This window comes from Schistocerca gregaria, chromosome 3 (assembly GCF_023897955.1).
Source record: "Schistocerca gregaria isolate iqSchGreg1 chromosome 3, iqSchGreg1.2, whole genome shotgun sequence".
Classification (NCBI taxonomy): Eukaryota; Metazoa; Arthropoda; class Insecta; order Orthoptera; family Acrididae; genus Schistocerca; species Schistocerca gregaria.
Genome location: NC_064922.1, coordinates 707,103,301 through 707,128,230, shown reverse-complemented (window position 1 = coordinate 707,128,230; position 24,930 = coordinate 707,103,301). Strand labels below are relative to the sequence as shown.

At 42.6% G+C, this 24,930-nt stretch overlaps 1 protein-coding gene and 1 non-coding gene across 2 annotated transcripts in view; both read right to left on the bottom strand.

Annotated features, from left to right (window-relative positions):
* The window catches only part of LOC126355566 (cholecystokinin receptor-like), a 520,285-nt gene that overhangs the window by 5,321 nt on the left and 490,034 nt on the right, over positions 1–24,930 (bottom strand). The gene's annotated exons all lie outside the window — the stretch shown is intronic.
* On the bottom strand, positions 10,894–10,968 carry Trnas-uga (transfer RNA serine (anticodon UGA)). The gene has a single exon. It is a non-coding gene; the product is annotated as a tRNA-Ser (tRNA).

Sequence of the window (24,930 nt, the reverse complement as noted above, 5' to 3'; positions counted from 1 at the left end):
TGGGAACCCGTTTCTTGTTATAGTCAGCTTTTATGCCATGTGGATGCGTTTCATGTTTACAAGTGTGAAATGTAAGTCACTGAAAAACTGCGATAATAGTGAGTGAAGGCAATGCGACTTGAGACAACACAATTATTTCTTTGGTGTGAAGTTTATGATTATCTGATGCAAATTGTTCCACCTTTTTTCAAACATACAGTTTCATTTTTCATTGGAACAGCACAACGTGTAACAGTTGTGTAGATTCTTACAGAAATTCGAGAATGTACTTTTTTGACTCTATTTGTGCACGAAAAATGTTTTGCAAAGATTAGGCTGAGCATTAACTCCTATTCTCTTCTGTGACACACTATTTTATCATATGATATTTCACTGAGCTTTTCGTGACTTGTGTTTGTTGTAGTGTCTATTTTCTTATTTATAATTATAAGTGAAATATTTTTCTGAATTTAGTGTAGCTACTTGCACATCAAATTTAACTTCTACTTAATTCTGTAATACTAACCTTCCTTTTCTATGGCTCACAATCTTTATATATGTGTGAAACGACTGTCCATCAGTGAATTTGTTTGGGAAATTTTGGAAGTGAAGAAGAAATTCATGACTCACAAGGTGTGACATTGATAGACAATACACTTAGAATGAGGAAAAAGAACAATTAGAGAAAAGAGATGCAGGAAGTATGTGAAGATTGTTTTTTACTTTTCAGCTTTATTATTTTTGCCATGGCCTAGGATAATATTCTTTATATATATATTTTCTCTTAACATGTGAGACATTCAGGACTAACTTCGTTCTTGTATTTGCATGTGATGTAACATAAACACATGTATCGCTTTAGCTTGAGGAATTATCGGGATGAATTTGCCTCTTACGCCTATGTCATTTATTGAGTTCCTTTATCTTTATTTATTTAATTATTTATTTAATCGAATGAGGCAATGATTATGATGATTGATGTAGAGAAAGAGTAAGTGAGTAATTATTAGGGGATTGGGACCTTGTTTCTTGTTACAGTTAATTTTTATGCCATGTGGATTCATTTTATCTGCTTGCATATTACCTGTATAAATTATTACTATAAGATTTAGCGAAGTGAGTATAATAATTATGTAGTGAACTCTCACTAGACATGAAAGATTTACAAGAATTCATGAAGGATGTGTAAGGAGTAAGCAAAGAGAAAAAGATGACAAAAGAAATCATACAACATGTATTTGAGCAAAGAAATGGGTACATAGATGAATTTGGGATGAAATGATTCTATAGGGTAAATATAAGAAGAAATATGGTTAGGTAGGGCAAAAACTACAAACGTTTAGGTAGGGCAATGGAGATAAATCACACACATCAAAAAAGTTCTGCATCATGCCGATACCCAGAACATCTGAAGATAGCCTTTTACTATGGATATTGTATCACAGACACAATCCCTTTGACTGTTCAGAGACGTCACTAAACCCGCCCAAAGATGTAAACAACCATGCATGAGCAGCGCGTATTAGAGGGAAGTGGGCCGACAGCCGATCAGTTCCAGTCATTCCACAAGGAAGGAGGTACAAGGCTCGTGTTGTCTATAGTTCAACCATGCCTAGAGGGTCAATGCAGCGGTTCGGTCGCGTCCGCATTGTTACTTTCTACTAGGAACGGCTCTCAATAAGCAAGAGGATGTGCTACTGGGTACTAGAGGTACTGGTGTGTACAGCAATCTGGGCCACCACATATGATGGTCTCGTTGTATGCTAGTACAACATATAATGTGTGGTTTTCGTTAGCAATAGAAAGGGCGGAAATGATGTTTATGTTGATCTCTATTCCAATGTTCTGTACAGGTTTCGGAACTCTCGGAACCGAGGTGATGCAAAAATTCTTTTGATGTGTGTATATGGACTTACAACAATGTATGAAATAAATTTACAGAAAGAAGTAAAGAGATACAGTGAACAGTTGTATTTGTTGGAAGTTTGATAAAATTATGGGTAAAATGATTAAGAGGCGCACAAACTGAAGGATGAAATATAACTAAATGTTAGGTATAATAATAGACTGACATTCGACTGACTTTATAAAGTAATCAGTGATATGAACCTTGGTTACCCTCTAATCCATGTTTTTCCTAATTATATGTTTGTGTTCTTTTTATCTGTGCATTCAAGACGGCTATCCTCATGTGCTTATTTCTCGTGTGTGATCAGTATTCTTGTGTGTTTCCCTCTACCTTACTCCCTATATGTTTGCAGCCGACTTTTATAAGGAACTGTTGGACACTACAAGATGGCTGGTCAATGGAACAGTCTGCTTCAAGCAGATACTATTACGTATTTTACTGCTTGTACATGTGTGGGGCTGTCAGCTGAAACGTGTGCTTAGTCTCATTGAGTCTACTTCCACATAACTTCCCACAACGGTGACATAACTGCAACGAGCTGGACAAAATTTGGTGTGACAAGGGCACTCTACTCATTCCTCGTGAAAATTACTATTGCTATATGTCACTGTGCATCAGAGACGTAGGTCTTGTGTGATATGAACTATCTACCCTACTTGCTGTGTGCTACAAAAACGGTGTAGAGCACTAATAGCACTTACTGTAATACAAAATGTCACATATAATCTTTCGAAGTAGCCCTGTTCAGAACGTTCTCATAGACATCATGAAACATATAACCGACCTTCACATGTTCAAAAATGGCTCTGAGCACTATGGGACTTAACATCTGTGGTTATCAGTCCCCTAGAACTTAGAACTACTTAAATCTAACTAACTTAAAGACATCACACACATCCATGCCCGAGGCAGGATTCGAACCTGCGACCGTAGCAGTCGCGCAGATCCGGACTGAGCGCCTAGAACCGCTAGACCACCGGGCCGGCCCTTCACATGTTCCTGAATTTGAAAAATATTTTTTGTTTCTAGTCCTGTAACTCATATTCTTGTAAAACCATTTTTCTCTTCGTATTTATAAGTGATTTATATGTTCCTATCCATAATATTTTGAGTTTTGTCCTCGTCCTTTTCGTCAGGTGACTTTTGATTTTTGTAAGTTTTCGATGTGCAGTTTGGAGGGAGGGGAAGTTATGTTACTGTTAAACAATCTTTGGTCTTGTTGTGGCACAATCTTTGCCTCGGTGCAGTCTGGTAAATTCTTAGTTGAACTGTGGTAGATGATGGAGGTATTCAGTAGTGGCGTGATGACTTGTGATTGTAGGTGTTAGATGGAGAAAGATCGATTGTTAGTGAGAGCAAGGATGAATCTGACGTATATATTGAAAGGCGAAAATAATACAAATTTTGAATACTGCTATGGCAGTTTTTTTTTTGTTTTTTTTGAAGAGAAGTGATTTGAGGTTAGACTTCAGCGGGGTTCACTTGTTCACTTGTTCAGACCTGAGAGAAAGATCACGCCACTTTCCTGAATCATGCATTAACATATCAACTGATTAAAGTGTTTGGTTTTCATAGAAATACTCTGTTAACACTGCATCCTTTTGAAACCATTGTTCACCTCGTTAAGCATAGTATTGTTCAGACCAACATTATGTGTTGAGATCACCTCAAGGTTTACTCTGTCTTTTTGAATATGTAATTCATTCTAAAATCATTATCTTGGAATATATCATAGGAATAGTTACTCTCCCCATTCCACTATTTAAAGAAGATTTATCATTACGTCATTACGCATTACTACATTGCACTATGTGGCATGCAACAGTTTCAATACTGATTGGAAATTTTACTTAAAAGTTGAAATCTAGCTTAGCCGCTGCATGCTTGCTGTTTGGTGTTGTGCTTTCGAGGAATCAGCAATAGTGGTGTTTTTATGCAAAAGCTACATGTCATTTTAATTAAAATAGTAGTTGGTCGAACAATAGATTATTCTCAGGAATTGGTTCAAATGGCTCTGAGCACTATGGGACTTGACTTCTGAGGTCATCAGTCCCCTAGATTTTAGAACTACTTAAACCTAACTAACCTAAGAATATCACACACATCCATGCCCCAGGCAGGATTTGAACCTGCGACCTGACTTACACAGACACTTTTCTTGCGCTGTATTTAGTACTGCGCTATTTACTACTTTGCATCAGTTAATTTATTATTATTTTCGATACCACCGTATTTGAAATACACTGCCGGAGAAAATAGTACTCGTCGAAAGACGACATCGATTTTGACTCGACAATGGCATATGCCTCCTGGGAGATAGTAGATGTACTGATAATGGTTTCAACGTCGTCCGCCAAGAGATAGCGTAGTAGCATAGATACAAGAGTACTATCTGTGTCTACCATTTAATAGTCAGGAGGCTCATTGTTGTGCGAATACGTGAAGCAAACACGTAACCATGCAACGGAGAGCAACTTGTGCTTTCTACAGCTAACTAGACGAGTTTGGAAAGGTTCAAATTGTGACCTTCCGAGTGGAAGGATGGTGCTTTTCGGAGGACTGCCCCACAATTTACACGTGCTGCGTCGGTTGTGAAACAATGATTGTACTGATACTTACGTGAATATTCTCAAACTCTTATACGAGGTCATGGACATCGGCGCAGCACTGACGCCCACTAGGATCGTCGTAGTGCAAGGGCAGCAGCAGAAGGTAGTGCAGCTACAACAACACAGAAAAGAGGGCTTGTGAGCCTAGGCGTCTCAACATGAACTGTTGTAAACCTGTTGCTAGCAATGGGAGTATAGACACGCACCCTTCTAGCCCGTCTTAGACTCATGCCACAGCTGGACGTGCACGGTTCGACTGGTTTCGTCAGAGGATCACTCAGAAGATGAAAAGACCCACAGTGGTCTGCAACGATGAAAGCAGTTTCTGCCTGCACGGATGTGATGGTCGTTCGCGCCCTGGTGAGCGCTGTGTCATAGAGCGCAATGGCCCAAGAAAGACTGGTCCATGCCAGGTCTTACGGTGTGGAATACAATAAGCTACAATTACGGCACACCTTTGGTGTTTCTGGATAGGACGCTAACGAACGCTCGGTAAGTGCACAATGTTGTTAGACGGGTTTTTCTGCCGTTCTTGCTACAGGAAGATGACGTGTTGTTCAAATAGGATAAAGTTCGCTCAAACACTGCCAGTGTAACTCAACATGCTGTACAAGACGTGCACCAACGTTACTGGGTAGGACGATCTCGGAACGTTTTTTCCAGTCGAGCACGTGTGGAATACGACAGGATGAGAAGTGAAATTTGGAAATTTGTCGTAAGATCTTATGGGACCAAACTGCTGAGGTCATTAGTCCCTGAGCTTACACACTACTTAATCTAACTGAAAGTAACTTATGCTAAGTACAACACACACGCCCATGCCCGAGGGGAGACTCGAACCTCGGACGGGACGGGGGGATCCGCGCACACAGTGTCAGACCACGCGGCTAACCCGCGCGGCGGACGAGAAGTGACTTGTGCAACTTGTCAACCAATACCTCCTACAGAAAAACGTGACGAGCAGGCGTGAGGTAACGTGTCACAGGACAGTATCATCCACCTGTAATATCGATTCGATGCCAGAGTCAGTACGTGCTACCTCAGAACCCTCTGTGCTGTTGATCTGTACATATAAAAATTTCGTGTACTCCATATGCACTGTTGCAACAATAATTCTTGATTGAGTTGGAAACCTCGAAGAGTGTGTACTATTTTTTTCTACTTTTCCAGATTTTCGGCCTATGCCGTATACTTACACAACCTTTTTCCTCAATCCTTTATCTTGATGCTAGTGAAGTTCTTTAATTGCAGAAATTTTACTTCGTTTGTGCCTGCCCACTTCTGATGACCTTCATGCTTGGACCATCCTTCGTAAACTCACAGTTTATGTAAGAAAATTATTTTATTACATCCATAATTGTGTCGTCCCCAATTATGATGTTAAGAAAGTCTTTAGTCTACATTCTATTACCCTTCATGACCTTCATCTTTGCTTTGTTGATCCTTAAGCAAAGTTGGAGCGAAGTACACACATCAAAAGACATTGTGCATCACCTCGGTTCCAAGAGTTCTGGAAACTGTACAGAAAATTGGGATAGAGATCAACATAAACATCATATCCGCCATTCTTATAGCTCATGAAAACCATATATTGCATGTTGTACCACCATTCAGCGAGACCTAGTGGCGATGCAGATTACTGTACACCCCGGTACCTCTAATACCCAGTAGCGCGTTCTCTTCCATTGATGCATGTCTGTATTCGTCGTGCAAGTCCACAAGTTCTTCAAGACACTGTTGGTCCAGAGTGTCCCACTCTTCAACGGCGATTACGCGTAGATCACTCATAGTGGATGGTGGGTCACGTTGTCCATAAACAGCCCTTTCAATCTATCCCAGGCATGTTCGATAGACTTCATGTCTGGATAACACGCTGGCCACTCTAGTCGAGCGATGTCGTTATACCGGCCGCGGTGGCCGAGCGATTCCGTCTATAACCACGGGACTGCTACGGTCGCAGGTTCGAATCCTGTCTCGGGCATGGATGTGTGTGATGTCCTTAGGTTAGTTAGGCTTATGTAGTTCTAAGTTCTAGGGGAATGATGACCTCCGATGTTAAGTCCCAAAGTGCTCAGAGCCATATGAACCATTTTTTGATGTTGTTATCCTGAAGGAAGTCATTCACATGATGTGTACGATGGAGGCGTGAATTGTCGTCAATGCCTCGCCAATATGCTGCCCATATGGTTGCACTATCGGTCGGAGGATGGTATTCACGTATCGTACAGCCGTTACGGCGCTTTCCAAGACCACCTCCGCATAATGCCACCCTAAACAGCAGGGAACCTCCACCTTGCTGCACTCGCTGGACGGTGTGTCCTAGGGGACATTCATCGGTGAAGAGTACGTGATGCCAATTCTAAGTGGTCCATTCGGCATATTGTTGGGCTCAACTGTACCGCGCTGCATGGTGTCGTGGTTGCAAAGATGGCTGTGGCTGCATGAAAAGCATTATTCAACATGGAGGCGTTGCTGTCAGGGTTCCTCCGAGCCATAATCCGTAGATAGCGGCCATTCATAATCTGTAGATAGCGGTCATTCATTGCGGTAGAACCCCCTGGGAAACCTTAGCGACGAATGTCATCGACATTTCCTGTCTCTCTCTGTCTCATCCAAGTTCGAACAACGTCGCTTTGGATCACTCCGAGACGCCTTGACATTTCCCTTTCTGAGAGCCCATCCTGGCACAAAGTAACAATGCGGACACGATCCTACCGCGGTATTAACCGTTTAGGCATGGTTGAACAATATACAACACTATACCTCCTTCCTGGTGGAATGACTCGAACTGATCGGCTGTCGGACCCCCTCCGTCTGATAGGCGCTGCTCATGGACGGTTGTTTACATCTTTGGGCGTGTTTAGTAACATCTCTGAACAATCAAAGGGACTGTGTTTGTGATCCCCAGACAACGTCTATCTTAAGGAGTTCTGGGAACCAGGGTGATGCAATACTTTTTTTGATGTTTGTGTTGTGCATTCCTTGCAAGCGGTCTAAGTCTTCCTTAATCCAGCCAGAAGAGTTCTGTAGGCTAGTTTTAACATTTGTACGTATTCCCCTTACCTAGCAATATATCAAACACGAAACTTATAGCTTTAATTAACTGTGACTGGGGCGAAGGCAGTCGAATGTGTACTGCAGATGGATGTTTACAGCAGATAGAGGGCGAAGAATGCAAAAATACCGCTCTGGAATTAGCATAATTGGGATTTTAGTGCCTTAAACGTAGTGGGAGTCTTAATGAAACGGTACTTTTAAACAACTCGGTAATTGCGATTGATGTGGGCGCTTTGTTTGGCTTCAATCAATATCAAACTTTTTTAGGAAGAAGCCACACCTTCCCAAGTGCAACAAATTATTAGGGAAATTAGTTAATCGTAAGGTTATGAGTGATAGTATTTGTAACTCTGTATCCTTATTTAAGGCATCTAATGTGAAGGTTGTTTACTCTTCGTAATAGAAATTAGCTTTCAAAGAGGTTAGTCATTAGAGATGTGCCATCAGCACAGGAACTGAAGTAGTTATACGCTTGAGATGATAGAGCCAACTCTATTTCAAACAGTTTTTCCGCTTTCCTGTAAAGGCATGTCCGATTCAGCGAAAAGGATAAAGTTTTTTGCTGTCAGAAACGTGAGTAGAAATGATCCCTCCGAAAGCGGTAGACTTCAAAGAGCTCTGCAAACTGCGGAAAAAGTGGGCTTTTCCAGTCAATGGATCAGTGTGTCAATACGTTTTCGACTGAAGTGCTTTTTCCCGTCTCAAAACATTTTAGCTTTCAAGTGATACGTCTGTCATATATTTTGCTTTAGAGTGATCATAAGGACAAAATTATGTCTACAAAGAAAGAATAGGATGACTAGTTTACAAAAGTCAGAAACTTCCAGCCTGTGCTCTGCTCGCTAATTGAAAACCACGAAGACCAATGAGATAAATTGCAGCGTGGTTTGTTAATGTCAAAGAGTGAAATTCATATTAGCATGAGAGCTGTTAGACAACGCTATGTGAGCATGACACAGGATGGCACTAACCTTGTTATTAAGACTGTAACAAGCGTAACAGTTGAATCCACAGCCTTGGCTCCATCAACAAGCGCAGCTATGTGTCTGAGCTTATCTGGTTACGTGGTTCGAAGCCGTCAGCTGACATCTGTACTGGGAACGTTTGCGCCATTGTGTCATCAGAACACTGCAGCAGAGACGAACCTCTTTGCAACGACGGGATGCTGCTTCACATTCATGCTATTGAACCGGACTGGGAAACAACAAACATCTTAAAGAGCGTGGGAACCTGAACACAGTCCCTGACGTGCAGAGAGGCTGCTGTGGCCAACAGACCCTACAGTGATGGCTACGTGCGTATCACAGCGACCATGATGACCGCAATTTAGTCGACTGGTTTGCTTAATGACATGTCAGAAGTCGGCTATTATGATGATGTGAGACATCACTGGGTACTGCATGTGACTTCAGCCTCTAGTATTGAGAATTTCATCAGCAGCCACTTTATTAAGGACTAGCTGTTACTTATGGCTGCATTCATGTTTCGGTAGTTTTGTTATGATGAATGATGGTGAGTAAGTAGGCTACAGCATATGCAATAACATCAGCTGCTTTCATGTATCTTCCTGTTGGGGTAAGCATAGCTCATGATGTGTGCCCCACTCATCACCTCCCCCCCTCCCCCCCCCCCCCCCCCGCGCCCCATCCCAGTTTGCCCCAATGCATGATGCGTTGTCATGTGCAGTGTCGCTGCCGAGAAGTGTATCATTGATGACGAGCAGTGCATACAGATGGGCATGAGCAGGAGCACGTATGAATGAATGCATTACGCTTTTGAAGTTGCTATACACCATACAACGTGTACATTGTGTAAAACACTTTGAAGATGCATATCGTATCGTGCAGCACAAATGAAACAATAAAAGCATTTTCACTAATATGGTAAAGATAAAAAATCAAATAGTTAACAGCTTTTTCAAAGAGTAAATATTTTTCATAAATTTGCGTATCTTGTACTATACATTTTCTAAAGCTGCCTGTGTTCTTCCTCAGGGTTCAAGTTACCTCCATGTAAAATTTTATAGAAATTGGTTCAGGGGATAGAAGTGAAAACGTAACAGAGTTACTTTCTCATGTATACGTATGTATAAAGCTTTAAATTGCGATATCGTTTTGTACTGTAATTCGATTTTTTTGAAATACAGCCTATATGGTGTCCTGAGCTATGCTCAAGTTAACAGTGAAAATTCAATGAAAGACATGACCGTGTTCAAACAGATATACATACGATGGTTTTATATAAACCTTTAAATCACGATATGTTTTCTCCGTGATCCGATTTTGATGAGATAAATCTAATATGATGCTCCGAGCTATGCACCTGCGAACATCCAATGACAGTTCGTATAGTAGTGTTGGAGAATCACGTTCAAACAGGCCGACAAGACAGTTTTACCTATTTGTTATTAGTATACGAGATATTTTAGAACCTGGAAAGCAGCCCTTCTTTCAGCAAACATGCCACGGCATTATAACATAATGATGACATTCTGTAGCGCGTAAGCAAGTCTTAGCCGTTGTTCGCCTACATTTTCGTCCGACGTGCTATTCGTCTAACATGAAATAAGATTAATCTCCTCGGCAAACATAATATTCTGAGTTGCGGCGATCCATTGAACGTTGGAAAGGCTTTACTATACTTCTATCCAGTGATTCTAAATAAAATTGTTTCGTCCAGCAATAGCCACCTTCAGATCTTAATACAAGTACCAAATCTACGACTATGCCAGTAAATCATGTCAAATGAAATTAATTTGACGTGCCAAGACAATAGCAAATAGGATTGGTACTTCAGAGTTACGCGTTCCGAAGGACACTACTCTGCACGTAATGTACGCCATCGACTTCTCACGGATGTTGAAATTCACACGCGATTTGCTGGCATATCTCTGTTTTATTTGTTGACTTTATACTTTTTCTTCCTATCGTCGTACCGTTGTCACGTGGTTCGCTATGTGGATTACCATTCTCCTACTTTTCTATCCAGTACAGTACTTCTTCTGGCAGAAGGACTCTGATAGAAATATCTTAACTGAATTGTTCTGTCCATGGTTAGTTTCGTCTCCTCCGTCTTCATCCACCCAGATGGAAGTGGTATGGAGATTGTATCACTCTACCCTGTGCTCCTGTCTGTATATGCCCACAACAGAGAAGACAGACATATGTTTTTCTCGATAACCGTCTGACTGCCATGAGGTGCAGGAATAGAACAGAGATGATGCCAGTGCTAGCGTAAGCTGTCGCCAGCACACTGGTCTGCAAAGACATGTCGTGGATGAGATTTCCACTCTGCAGCGGAGTGTGTGCTGATAAGAAACTTCACGACACGTTAAAACTGTGTTCCGGACCGAGACTCGAACTCGGGACCTTTGCCTTTCACGGGCAAGTGCTCTACCAACTGAGCTACCCAAGCACGACTCACGACCCGTCCTCAAAGCTTCAATTCTGCCAGTACCTCGTCTCCTACGTTCCCGAGTTCGAGTTTCGGCCCAGCACACAGTTTTAATCTGTCAGGAAGTTTCATATAGCGTCAAGATCGACAGCAAGCATTGTATCAAGCGCGCCTATCGCGAGAGAAGCCAGAGACACCGACAAGCAACATGCCGCCAATGCCCTCTCGACAGCATGCTTTTAGGACACCGCCACTGACCAGAGGGCCTCACTAACTCACACTCCATTTTAGCATATGTCAGTCCACTCATCGACTCACTGGCTCACTCAGGCTATGACAGTGCATAGCAACCAGATCGAGACTAACAGCGAGAGTTATGTTTGCAATAGCAAGATTACCGATATTATTTGCAAGGGTGCCTTAGTATTGTGGATGAGCTTATACTACAATACATGTACTCTATTAAAGTAGCAGCTATCTGCTCATGTAAATAAAGAACCTTGTTAATCCACGCGTGTATTTGCGGGCCGGCCTGTGTGACCGTGCGGTTCTAGGCGCTTCAGTCTGGAACCGCGTGACCGCTACGGTCGCAGGTTCGAATCCTGCCTCGGGCATGGATATATGTGATGTCCTTAGGTTAGTTAGGTTTAAGTAGTTCTAAGTTCTAGGGAACTGATGACCACAGATGTTAAGTCCCATAGTGCTCAGAGCCATTTTAACCTTTTTTGTGTATTTGTGTTGTAGAAAGAGTATACCGGCCACCCATAATAACATCCTCTCCCCTGCTTCCTACAACAAAACAATACTACAGTGGCACGAGGACAATTCAGTGGCCATCGAAGTTAATCAACTTGGCCGACGATTTTGCTTGCTTCTCTTGTCTCTTAATTTGCAGGAGCAATCGTGTTTCTCTTTGCCAATTTGTTGTTGTGTTCTTGCGTGTGTTCCTGGAGGGGACCCGTAGGACTCATCACATTTTTGTTTTCAGAGGCTCTGGTTGCTTTTTACTAAAACGTATTTGTCTAAACTATTAATTCCCCGCCCCCTTAGCACGCAGACCCCGCACCCCAGCCGCAGACAGCCAATGTGATGGATGTTTCAGAACCAACAAATTTCTACCTTGCTGACGACGGTACAACAATTACTGGCTGCACAAAATCTGCGTCGGCTGCAAAACCGACCAAACAATCAGCACAACAAGTACCAACGACCAGTATCCCAACGTTCCGGCAATTTAACGACAGAGAAGAGGAATGGCTCAAAGACCTGACTCAGTTCCAAGCACATTGTCAAGTTCATCATGTTGAAGGTACTGTAAAGTTACAATAGTTCATTTGGATTGCGGGGTCCCCAGTGTTCACGCTACTACAAAGACTATTTCCAACCGTGTCTCTCGACAAACTTAGCTATGGCCAAGTAATCGTTCCTTTACCCAAGTTCTATGACCACCAAGACGAAGCTGCTGCAGCTAGACATCAGTTCTTTCGCTTGCAGAAAAAGCCGAAACAGACGTAACGCCAGTGGTACACAGAATTAACGGGCGTGACTAGGAAGTGTAAAGGGTTGAGCAGATTTGGGGGAGGGGGGGGGGAGGAGACCAAACTTCGAGGTCATCGGTCTCATCGGATAGAGAAGGATGTCGGCCGTGTCCTTTTAAAAGATCCATCCCGGCATTTGCCTGAGGTATTTTTTGTGATCTCTCAAAGGCCTTTGACTGTGTAAATCATGGAGTTCTTTTAGATAAGCTAAATCATTATGGTTTGAGGGAGGCAGTGCACAAATGGTTTAATTCATACTTAACTGGGAGAATGCAGAAAGTAGAAATAAGTGGTTCATGTAATATTAATACAACAGCTGATTCCTCAAACTGGGGGGCTATCAAGTTCGGAGTCCCACAGGGTTCGGTCTTAGGTCCTTTACTGTTCTTGATATACATTAATGACTTACCATTCCATATTGATGAAGATGCGAAGTTAGTTTTTTCTGCTGATGACACAAGTATAGTAATAACATCGAAAAACCAAGAACTAAGTGATGTAATTGTAAATGATGTTTTTCACAAAATTATTAAGTGGTTCTCAGCAAACGGACTCTCTTTAAATTCTCATAAAACACAGTATATACAGTTCCGTACAGTAAATGGCATAACTCCAGTAATAAATATAGACGTTGAACAGAAGTTTGTAGCTAAGGTAGAATTTTCAAAAATTTTAGGTGTGTCCATTGATGAGAGGTTAAACTGGAAGCAACACATTGATGGTCTGCTGAAACGTCTGAGTTCGGCTACGTATGCTATTAGCGTTATTGCAAATTTTGGTGATAAGAATCTCAGTAAATTAGCTTACTATGCCTACTTTCATTCACTGCTTTCGTATGGTATCATATTCTGGGGTAATTCATCGTTGAGTAGAAAAGTATTCATTGCTCAAAAACGTGTAATCAGAATAATTGCTGGAGTCCACCCATGGTCATCCTGCAGACATCTATTTAAGGATCTAGGGATCCTCACAGTAACCTCACAGCATATATATTCACTTATGAAATTTGTTGTTAATAATCCAGCCCAGTTCAAGAGTAATAGCAGTGTGCATAGCTATAACACCAGGAGAAAGGATGATCTTCACTATGTAGGGTTAAATCTGACTTTGGCACAGAAGGGGGTAAATTATGCTGCCACAAAAGTCTTTGGTCACCTACCAAACAGAATCAAAAGCCTGACAGATAGTCAACCAACATTTAAAAATAAATTAAAAGAATTTCTAGATGACAACTCCTTCTACTCATTGGCTGAATTTTTAGATATAAATTAAGGGAGGGGAAAAAACTAACTTAAGCATTAGTGTCATGCAATATTTTGTGTAATGTAATATCTTGTACAGACATCTTTCTTTAACCTGACACGTTCCACATCATTACGAAGTGTCGTATTCATGATCTATGGAACAAGTATTAATCTAATCTAATCTGAGGCGATTTAGGAAAAACTTAAATCTGGATGGGCCGACGCGGGATTGAACCGTCGTCCTCCCGAATGCCAATCCAGTGTGCTAACCACTGTGCCACCTTGCCGGTAGGAAGTGTAAATTTAAGAGTACTCGTGGCAACTTTTTCAGTGATTTAATGATCCGGAATGCAATAACATTAAATGCCCCAGATAGTAGAATATGGGAACAATCTTAAATTACCCTGGTCCATCACTTCACCAACTATTGCATATCTTAGAGCAATATGATTCGGGTGCCATAGGGGCCGTTAAGTTGGACCAGGCCTCGACTTGCCGGGTCGAGTCGCCCCTTGGGAGCAGCCACAACAACGAGCGCGTACACAGCCGCGCGGAAAGCTACCTAAATATGTAAACAGGCCTGTGAATTTAATGAAGTCTTGCTCTAGATGTTTTGTTCGCCACAAAGTAGAGGACTGTCCATCACGTAACCCAACGTGTTACACTTGAAGAAGAAACGGATATGTCGAAGCAGTTTGTTTAAAACGGCACAAAACTGCCAATTTTTTCCACTCCCAGAAAAAACACGATCGTGCACATGCAGTGAACGCTGAGAGTTCAAATACTAAAACAGGTTCTACATCTACATCTACATCTACATGACTACTCTGCAATTCACATTTAAGTGCTTGGCAGAGGGTTCATCGAACCACAATCATACTATCTCTCTACTATTCCACTCCCGAACAGCGAGCGGGAAAAACGAACACCTAAACCTTTCTGTTCGAGCTCTGATTTCTCTTATTTTATTTTGATGATCATTCCTACCTATGTAAGTTGGGCTCAACAAAATATTTTCGCATTCGGAAGAGAAAGTTGGTGACTGAAATTTCGTAAAAAGGTCTCGCCGCGCCGAGAAACGTCTATGCTGTAATGACTTCCATCCCAACTCGTGTATCATATCTGCCACACTCTCTCCCCTATAACGCGATAATACAAAACGAGCTGCCCTTTTTTGCACCCTTTCGATGTCCTCCGTCAATCCCACCTGGTAAGGATCCCACACCGCGCAGCAATATTCCAACAGAGGACGATCGAGTGTAGTGTAAGATGTCTCTTTAGTGGACTTCTTGCATCTTCTAGGTGTCCTGCCAATGAAACGCAACCTTTGGCTCGCCTTCCCGACAATATTATCTATGTGGTCCTTCCAACTGAAGTTGTTCGTAATTTTAACACCCAGGTACTTAGTTGAATTGACAGCCTTGAGAATTGTACTATTTATCGAGTAATCGAATTCCAACGGATTTCTTTTGGAACTCATGTGGATCATCTCACACTTTTCGTTATTTAGCGTCAGCTGCCACCTGACACACCATACAGCAATCTTTTCTAAATCGCTTTGCAGCTGATACTGGTCTTCGGATGACCTTACTAGACGGTAAATTACAGCATCATCTGCGAACAGTCTAAGAGAACTGCTCAGATTGTCACCCAGGTCATTTATATAGATCAGGAACAGTAGAGGTCCCAGGACGCTTCCCTGGGGAACACCTGATATCACTTCAGTTTTACTCGATGATTTGCCGTCTATTACTACGAATTGCGACCTTCCTGACAGGAAATCACGAATCCAGTCGCACAACTGAGACGATACCCCATAGCTCCGCAGCTTGATTAGAAGTCGCTTGTGAGGAATGGTGTCAAAAGCTTTCCGGAAATCTAGAAATACGGAATCAACTTGAGATCCCCTGTCGATAGCGGCCATTACTTCGTGCGAATAAAGAGCAAACAAAAATAAAATTGAAGTTGTCTATCCTTCTTGCCCTAGTGCTGTGCAACAAAGTTCTAACGAAGTGTTTGTCTCATTACGAATCGCTGGCCGTCTAGTGAACTTTCAGTTAGACACAGGTGCCTCAGTCACTTTGCTCAATCGTACCAAGTACAAACAATTATGCTCCGCACGCCCTTCTAAATATAGCAAGCTCATCACTGCTTAAACGGACAGGAAATTCCAGTTCTTGGACAATGTAGTTTGGTTGCCACTTACAAACCTCACACTAGGACAGTAAATTTTACTGCGCTAAAATCAAGAGACAGTGAGAACATTTTCGGTTTAGATGCCTTTGATTCGTTTGGACTTAGAATCCAAGACAATGTACTTTCGGTGACTGATTTTACTCCAAAAGACAGTGTAGTTGTCTTGCTTAAAGATTTTCCTGAACTATTTTAAAATGGAATGAGCAAAGCTAATGACATTGTAGCTCATTTAAAATAGAAAGACAATATGCAGCCTAAGTTTTTCCGGGTCCGTCCTGTTCCAATCGCTTTAAGAAACACAGTTGCCAGTGACTTAAAAGATTGGAAAGATAATGGTGTAACTCTCGTTTTGTCGCCTAAGCCTTCTGGTTGATCTACAGTCAATCCACAGACGGTACTTGACACTTATCCGTTACCTTACCCTGAGGAAATCATGGACAGGCTTAGTGCAGGACGTTCATTTTCTTAGATAGATTTCCGCGATGCAAATTCTATTGGATGAAGAATCACAGAAAGTGTTTGCTGTAGATACACACTTTGTTCAAGTATCTGCGTTTGCCCTTCGCCAGTGCTTTCGCTCCTGCCATTTTTCAACGTTACTTGGAATAGCTGACTGCAAAAGTGCCATTTTGTTCAAATTACCTAGACGGTATTGTCGTCTCAGGTCGTACACCAGAGGAACACGTTGCCAATTTGCGTACTCTTTTTCGAGTGTTGTCAGAGGCAGATCATGAGCCGTCTCGAAAAGTGTAGCTTTTTTCATACTGAACTACAGTACTTACGTCATGTGACAAACAGTCAGGTTGCGCACCATTCCAATCTCATTTGCTCCGTGACCTGCTTGTTTCTCGCTATGTGTCTGAACAGCAGTCAGTATTAGGAAAAATGACGTACTACATTAGGTTCATACCGAACGCCACTGAGATCGCGGCTCCATTGTAGCGCTTGCTTGCCTTTCGTGTGAACCAAAGGCTGTCAAGACGCATTTCAGAAACTCTAATGCTTTAGTATTTCAAAACTCGGCCTCAGTTGCGAAATGTTACTGGTTTTTATCCAGGTTTCAGCTAGACTAATCTAGCCTTCTTCATAAGTTTATTTTATGCTTCTGAAGAAGGCTTGGTTACTCTAGCTGAAACCTGGGTAAAGACCAATAACATTTCGCAACTGAGGTGGATTTTTGAAATATTAATTTATTACATTGCTGACAGGGCTGAAACATGTTAAAAACTCTAATTCTTTGCTTAATGACAGATTTTTAGGGCATTTTGACCCTGCCAAGTCGGTAGTTTTGCAAGTCGACGCTTCTTCCTACGTAATCGGCGCTGCGATATAGCACAGAATTAGTTCGCAATACAGGCCAATTGCTTTTGCCTCGGAAGTTGTTAACTCAAACTCATTGCAGTTACTCCCAAATAGAAAAAGAGGCTCTCCCAATTGTGTATGATGTGACCAAATTCCATCACCATTTGTATGGTCGGAAGTTCTTTTTAATGACAAAGCCACAAGCCTTTGCAGTTCCTACACGCTCTGCCTCTAAATTGCTAAGTCGGGCCTTGTTGCTTTTGCATTATCAGTATGAAATTATGTACATACCAATTGCAAAGTATGGAAATGCAGACGCCATATCTAGGCTTCCGATTGGCCCAGACTCTGATTTTGATGCAGCTGCCCCAACTTGTTGCAAATCGATGTCCACGACTCTGAATTGATCGAACCCATTGCACTACAGAAAAATTGCACAGGCCACGGAAGCAAACCCAGATCTGAAGATTATGTTGCATTACATTCACACTTCTTTGCCTCTTTCGTTGAATAGTATCCAGACCTCAGCTGTGCGCCGATACTTTGCACGTCGGCATAACCTTTCAGTTCAAATTGACAGTGGACAATCGCGTGTGTTTATTCCCAAAGTATTGCAAAAGGATGTGTTGCGATTGCTCCACTAAGGACATTGGGGAAGGGTTGATACTAAACAGTTAACGCAACGGCACTGCACTTGGTAGAGCATGGACGCCTACACTGAGCAGATGACATCGCAGTGTCGCGTATACGCGGAAAACCAATCCGCTTCGCTACAGACTTTCGCAGCTTGGCCTCAGACTCAATCACCATGGCAATGAGTGCACATAGACTTCGTATGATCATTTTGGAACACTCGTTGGCTCGTAGTTGTAGACTCCTTCAGCAAGTTCCCCTTTGCGGTGCCTTTGGCTTCTACCACATTACGAAGCACCAGTCAGGCATTGTCCTCCATATTTTCCTTAGAAGGTTTGCCGAAGTGCTTGTGTCGGACAACGTACCACAGCTCACTTGACGAGATTTAGAAAATCTTTGTGAACTTCACCTAACAAGTGCTCCATTTCACCCCCAGTCCAACGGAGAAGCAGAACGTTTCGTATGCACTTTCAGCAACAGATGATCAAGATTCGTACCACACACACACAGAAACAGGCGCAGCAACTCTTTCTCGCCTCCTATCGCTTCAATCTACGAGACGGATCATCACCGACGGAACTTCTGCATGGCCTCCGCCATCGGACGCTGCTGCACCCATCGCCCCTTCCGGCGCCACCAGTGGTCCGCAAGTTTCGCTTTGCGCGGCGCGAGATTGTTTTCTTTCCAGGGTTTATGACAACCATGGGAGTTGGGAAACAGGCGAGATCCAGGAACGCATTGGCTCTTTTATGTACTTGATTGCAGGTCCCGACGGCTTGCAGCGCAGCCACCAGAACCAGATTCTTGCGTGTCATTTGTCCCATGATTCGGCTGCTTTTCTTTCCCCAGATTCACGGGCTCCGCAGCCGACCGCTGGTGCCACCAGGGCACCCCTGGAGTAGCGGATGGACGATGAGCCCCACCTCTGCCGTCCGAGCTCACCGAACCAAAGGAGCTGGACCCGCCATCGCCGTCCCCGTCATCGTCCCAGGACACTCCCTCAGCCCAGGGCGTGTGCGCTGGCAGCAGTTTTCCGAAGAATGGTCCTGTTGCCACGCAAACTATTACGGACGCGCTTGTATCACAACACATGGACACTATTAAAGTTAAGTATCAGCTATCTGTTCATGTAAATAAAGAACCGTGTTAGTCCACGTGCCCTTTTGTGTTGCAAAAAGGGGATACACGCCACCCACAATAACATCCTAACCTTTGAAGAATCCAGAAAACACAACCGAGAACAGTGCCAGAACAAACAAATAACGACATCGCTCTTCTTGATGAACTTTCGGGGGTAAAGATACTAGAAAAGAACAACAAAGCCACAAGAGAAGACTCGATCATAGAGTAAATATTGCAAAATCTAGTTGGAATCACCCTTAATGTCCCAAGTGAAGGGAAAATCTGGGGAGCTAGAATAAGACCCGGTGAATGGAAAACCGTATTGATTCATCCACTAGGCAAAGAGTGAGAAGGGGCTGATGTAAGCAACCACCGTGGACCTGTCGTACCTCAGACTTAGAAGGTGCTCTCCAAAGCACAGATCATCCATGATTGGGAAAAGAAATTGGCAGGTAGCAGGGTGAGGATTACTGATCGAAGTCTTACTTTAAAGAATTATGTCAGAGAAAGCTGCCGGGCATTCACCGATGACCTGATGATCCTGTCAGCAAACGTAAAAACAGTTGTGGAAGTGAAAAACACGCTGAAGGAACGAGTTGTAAAAGCTGGCTTCCAAATATCGTTCGAGAAAGGTACATTACCCTTAGACGCTGCGTCTATCGCAAACGTCAGTACGGAATTTTTGATTCTAATGTGCTCTATAAAGATAGGAAACTAAGTATCATGCTGCTAACGTTGCTATAAAATTTTGCAGAAATAATGTTTATTATAACACCACGCAGTATCCAGAGGACATAGAGCAGATGAAAGTATCCAGACAAGGATGAGTTGCTGCCGGCAGTAGCGATGGCGCGTCGGGCGCCAGTAATGCAATACGAAGCCTCTAAAACGAAAATTGTGACTTGCAGTTCTTTACTATGTGTACGAACTGTTTCACATAATTTATTTTGCGCTAGGCCAAGATTTTTTTTATTGCTGTCTGATACTGAATTGGGATAAACTGAAATACAATGATGTGACAAAAGTGATGCGAAACCTCTTAGTACAGTGTCGGTTCCTATTTAGCCCACCAGAGTGTAGCAACTGGACGTGGCCATCGACTCACCAAGTCGTTGGAAGTCCGCTAAAGAAACATTGACCCACGCTGCTTCTATAGCCGTCCATAATTGCGAAAGAGTTCCTGATGGCAAATTTTTTGCACTAACGTACCTTTCGATTATGGCCCATGAATTTTCGATGGGGTTGCCAAACAATTCCCTCGGATTGTCCAGAATGTTCTTCAAACCAACCGTTGACAGTTGTGGCCCAGTGGTGGTTTAGGGAACATGAAGTCCACGAATTGCTAAAAATGGTTTTCAACTGGCAGAGCATAAACATTTCCAATCTGTGATCAGTTCAGCTGGATCAAGACCCATTCCATTCACTGTAACCACAGCTCACACCATTATATAGCCGCCATCATCTTTCACCGTGCCTTACTGTCAACCTGTGTCCCCGGCTTCGCGGGGTCTGTGCTATACCCGAACCCTACCATCAGCTCTTACCAACGAAAATCGGGACTCGTCTCACCAGGTCACAGTTTTCCAGTCATACAGAGTCCAACCGATACGGTCACGAACCCAGGAGAGGTACTGCAGGTGATGTCATGCTGTTAGCAAAGGCACTCTCGCAGGTCGTATGCTGCCATAGCCCATTAACGCAACAATTTGTCGCAGTGTTCTGACGGATACGTCCGTCGTACTTCCCACATTGATTTCTGCGGTTAATTCACATAGTGTTACTTGTCTGTCAGCACTGAAAACTGTACGGAAATGCCGCTGCTCTCGGTCTTTAAATGAAGACCATCGGCACTGCATTGTCCGTGGTGAGAGGTAATGCCTGGAACTTGTTATTCTTGGCAAACTCTTGACACTGTGGATCTCAGAATATTGAATTCTCTCACAATTTTCGAAATAGAATATCTCATGCTTCTAGTTCCAACTGCCATTTCGCATTCGAAGTTTGTTAATTGCCGTCGTACGACTATAATCACATTGGGAACCTTTTCACTTGAATCGCCTGAGTAGTAATGACAGCTCCTTCAAAATACTGCCCTTTTATACCTTTTTCAGGCAATACTTCCACCTTACCTTTTGTGTATGTGGGTATCGCTGGTTCAAAAATGGTTCAAATGGCTCTGAGCACTATGGGACTTAACACCTGAGGTCATCAGTTCCCTAGACTTAGAACTACTTAAACCTAACCAACCCAAGGACACCACACACATTCATGCCCGAGGCAGGATTCGAACCTGCGACCGTAGCAGCAACACGGTTCCGGACTTAAGCGCCTTGAACCGCTCGACCACAATGGCCGGGGGGTATCACTGGTCCGTGAATGTTGTCATCTAAGTGTATTTGAAGTCAGCTGGGGAAACACCAAGAGCACTGTATATAATATGAGTTTTCGGAATATAGCAGCATGTTATACAACGTTTATAATCTTGTAATTGGTAGTTTTGTTATTAGAAGGAAGGTCAGCGTTGGGCTTAATATTGATGGTTTATTGATATCAAAATCGATTTTCAATAACATAGTGATCATCTACAGTGCTGTGGTATACAAATTAAAGTCATAGACACTGGTATCAAGTTATTATCAGTAACCAAAGCTAAGAAACGATCACAATAATATGGTCGTTGTGCACACAGCACTCCATGGAGTCGCGAATCAACGGTAGTTTTGTGTTACTGAGTGGATGGCACTTGCAATGATTATTGATTACATGACATGTTAATAGCTTGAAAATTTCATTTCAAGTGAAAAATATTTACGAGACTAAAATTAAAGGTTGGTTACTCCGTGGAAACTACGTTATGTTTTAGAAAGTTCTGTATGTTAGAGATCGCCCACACTGATGAATGTTAAGCACTATTACGTAGTCAGAAAGTTTGAGTTTCGAAGTTTTAAACGAACACTGCGCTTTTAGTGGGGATACATATGCTGGTGATCGAAGCTGGATCGAGCTTACTAGTTCTTGCACGTCCAGGATCAGGAAGGTGTAAAGCTGCGTCGTCAATCTATCTGTAAGTGTTTTCTAACATTCGCCTCCCGACACGGAGACCTCCTCATCCGACACCCGAGCAACGCCACATTACTTAATGAAAACGTACTGTAAAACATAAAAGGTACCTCAGTAAAACAGTGCAGATTAAACTAGTCTAAAAGATGGCAACGACAGCAGGAGAGATAGGATGGCTGTTGCTTTTCGTTGTAGACATGTTCTATGGAAGACAAAGGTGAATTCAATACAAAGTAAACTCGGGCAGTATAAAACAGTGATGATAACGGAAAGTCTGTAGACAAGTGATTCCCTCAGAATGACAAAACAGGCTGGACTAAGGGAAATATAGGGGTTTGCGTGGAAGATATTTCCGAAAATAATAGTGTCTACGACAGTAGAGGAACAGCACAGACTGCGAGGAAGAGGAGCTATACCGGGATAATGCCCTGCTGAGACATCATAAAAACGACTAAAGCTCTGTGGACATTTGCTCAGGGTGGACACAACCCGTCTAAGGAAATAGACTTAATGTACTCAGAACCATGGACGTTGCCGTTGGTGGGGAGCCCTGTGCGCCTCAGCGATACAGATGGCCGTAGCGTAGGTGCAACCACAATGGAGAGATATCTGTTGAGAGGCCAGACAAACGTGTGGTTCCTGAAGAGGAGCAGCAGCCTTTTCAGTAGATGCAGGGGCAACAGTCTGGATGATTAACTGATCTGGTCTTGTAACACTAACCAAAACGGGCTTGCTGTGCTGGTACTGCGAACGGCTGAAAGCAAGGGGAAACTACAGCCGTAATTTTTCCCGAGGGCATGCAGCTTGACTTTATGGTTAAATGATGATGGCGTCCTCTTGGATAATATATTCCGGAGGTAAAATAGTCCCCCATTCGGATCTCCGGGCGAGGACTAATCAGGAGGACGTCGTTATCAGAAAAAAGAAAACTGGCGTTCTACGGATCGGACCGTGGAATGTCAGATCCCTTAATCGGGCAGGTAGGTTAGAAAATTTAAAAAGGTAAATGGACAGGTTAAAGTTCGATATAGTGGGAATTAGTGAAGTTCGGTGGCAGGAGGAACAAGACTTTTGGTCGGGTGAATACTGGGTTATAAACACAAAATCAAATAGGGGTAATCCAGGAGTAGGTTTAATAACGAATAAAAGAATTGGAGTGCGGGTAAGCTACTACAAACAGCATAGTGAACACATTATTGTGGCCAAGATGGACACGAAGCCCACGCCTACTACAGCAGTACAAGTTTATTTGCCAACTAGCCCTGCAGATGATGACGAAATTGATGAAATGAATGACGAGATATAAGAAATTATTCATGTAGTGAAGCGAGACGAAAGTTTAATAGTCATGGATGACTGGAATTCGAGAGTAGGAAAAGGAAGAGAAGGGAACATAGTAGGTGAATATGGATTAAGGGTAAGAAATGAAAGAGGAAGCCGTCTGGTAGAATTTTTCACAGAGCACAACTTAATCATGGCCAACACTTGGTTCAAGAATCATAAAAGAAGGTTGTATACATGGAAGAATCCTGGAGATACTAGAAGGTATCAGATAGATTATATAATGGTAAGACAGAGATTTAGGAATCAGGTTTTAAATTGTAAGACATTTCCAAGGGCAGATGTGGACTCTGACCACAATCTATTGGTTATGAACTGTAGATTAAAACTGACGAAACTGCAAAAAGTTGGGAATTTAAGGAGATGGGTTGTACAGAGTTTCAGGGAGAGCATAAGGGAACAATTGACAGGAATGGGGGAAAGAAGCACAGTAGAAGAAGAATGGGTAGCTCTGAGGGATTGAAGTAGTGAAGCCGGCAGAGGATCAAGTAGTTAAAACGGCAAGGGCTAGTAGAAATCCTTGGGTAACAGAAGAAATATTGAATTTAATTGATGAAAGGAGAAAATATAAAAATGCAGTAAATGAAGCAAGCAAAAAGGAATACAAACGTCTCAAAAATGAGATCGACAGAAGGTGCAAAATGGCTAAGCAGGGATGGCTAGAGGACAAATGTACGGATGTAGAGGCTTGTCTCACTAGAGGTAAGATAGATACTGCCTACAGGAAAATTAAAGAGACCTTTGGAGAAAAGAGAGCCACTTGTATGAATATCAAGAGCTCAGATGGAAACCCGGTTCTAAGCAAAGAAGGTAAAGCAGAAAGATGGAAGGAGTATATAGGGGGTCTATACAAGGGCGATGGGACTTCAGGACAATATTATGAAATGGAAGAGGATGTAGATGAAGATGAAATGGGAGGTATAATACTGCGTGAAGAGTTTGACAGAGCACTGAAAGACCTGAGTCGAAACAAGGCACCGGGAGTAGACAACATTCCATTAGAACTACTGACGTCCTTGGGAGAGCCAGCCCTGACAAAACTCTACCATCTTTTGAACAAGATGTATGAAAAGGGCGAAATACCCTAAGACTTCAAGAAGAATGTAATAATTCCAATCCCAACGAAAGCAGGTGTTGATAGATGTGAAAATTACCGAACTATCAGTTTAGTAAGTCACAGCTGCAAAATACTAACACCAATTCATTACAGATGAATGGAAAATCTGGTAGAATCCGATCTCGGGGAATTTCAGTCTGGATTCCGTAGGAATAGTGGAACACGTGAGGCAATACTGACCTTACGACTTATCTTATAAGAAATATTAAGGAAAGGCAAACCTACGTGTCTAGCATTTGTAGACTTAGAGAAAGCTTTTGACAATGTTGATTGGAATACTCTCTTTCAAATTCTGAAGGTGGCAGGAGTAAAATACAGGGAGCAAAAGGCTATTTACAATTTGTACAGAAACCAGATGGCGGTTATAAGAGTCGAGGGGCATGAAAGGGAAGCAGTGGTTGGGAAGGGAGTGAGACAGGGTTGTAGCCTA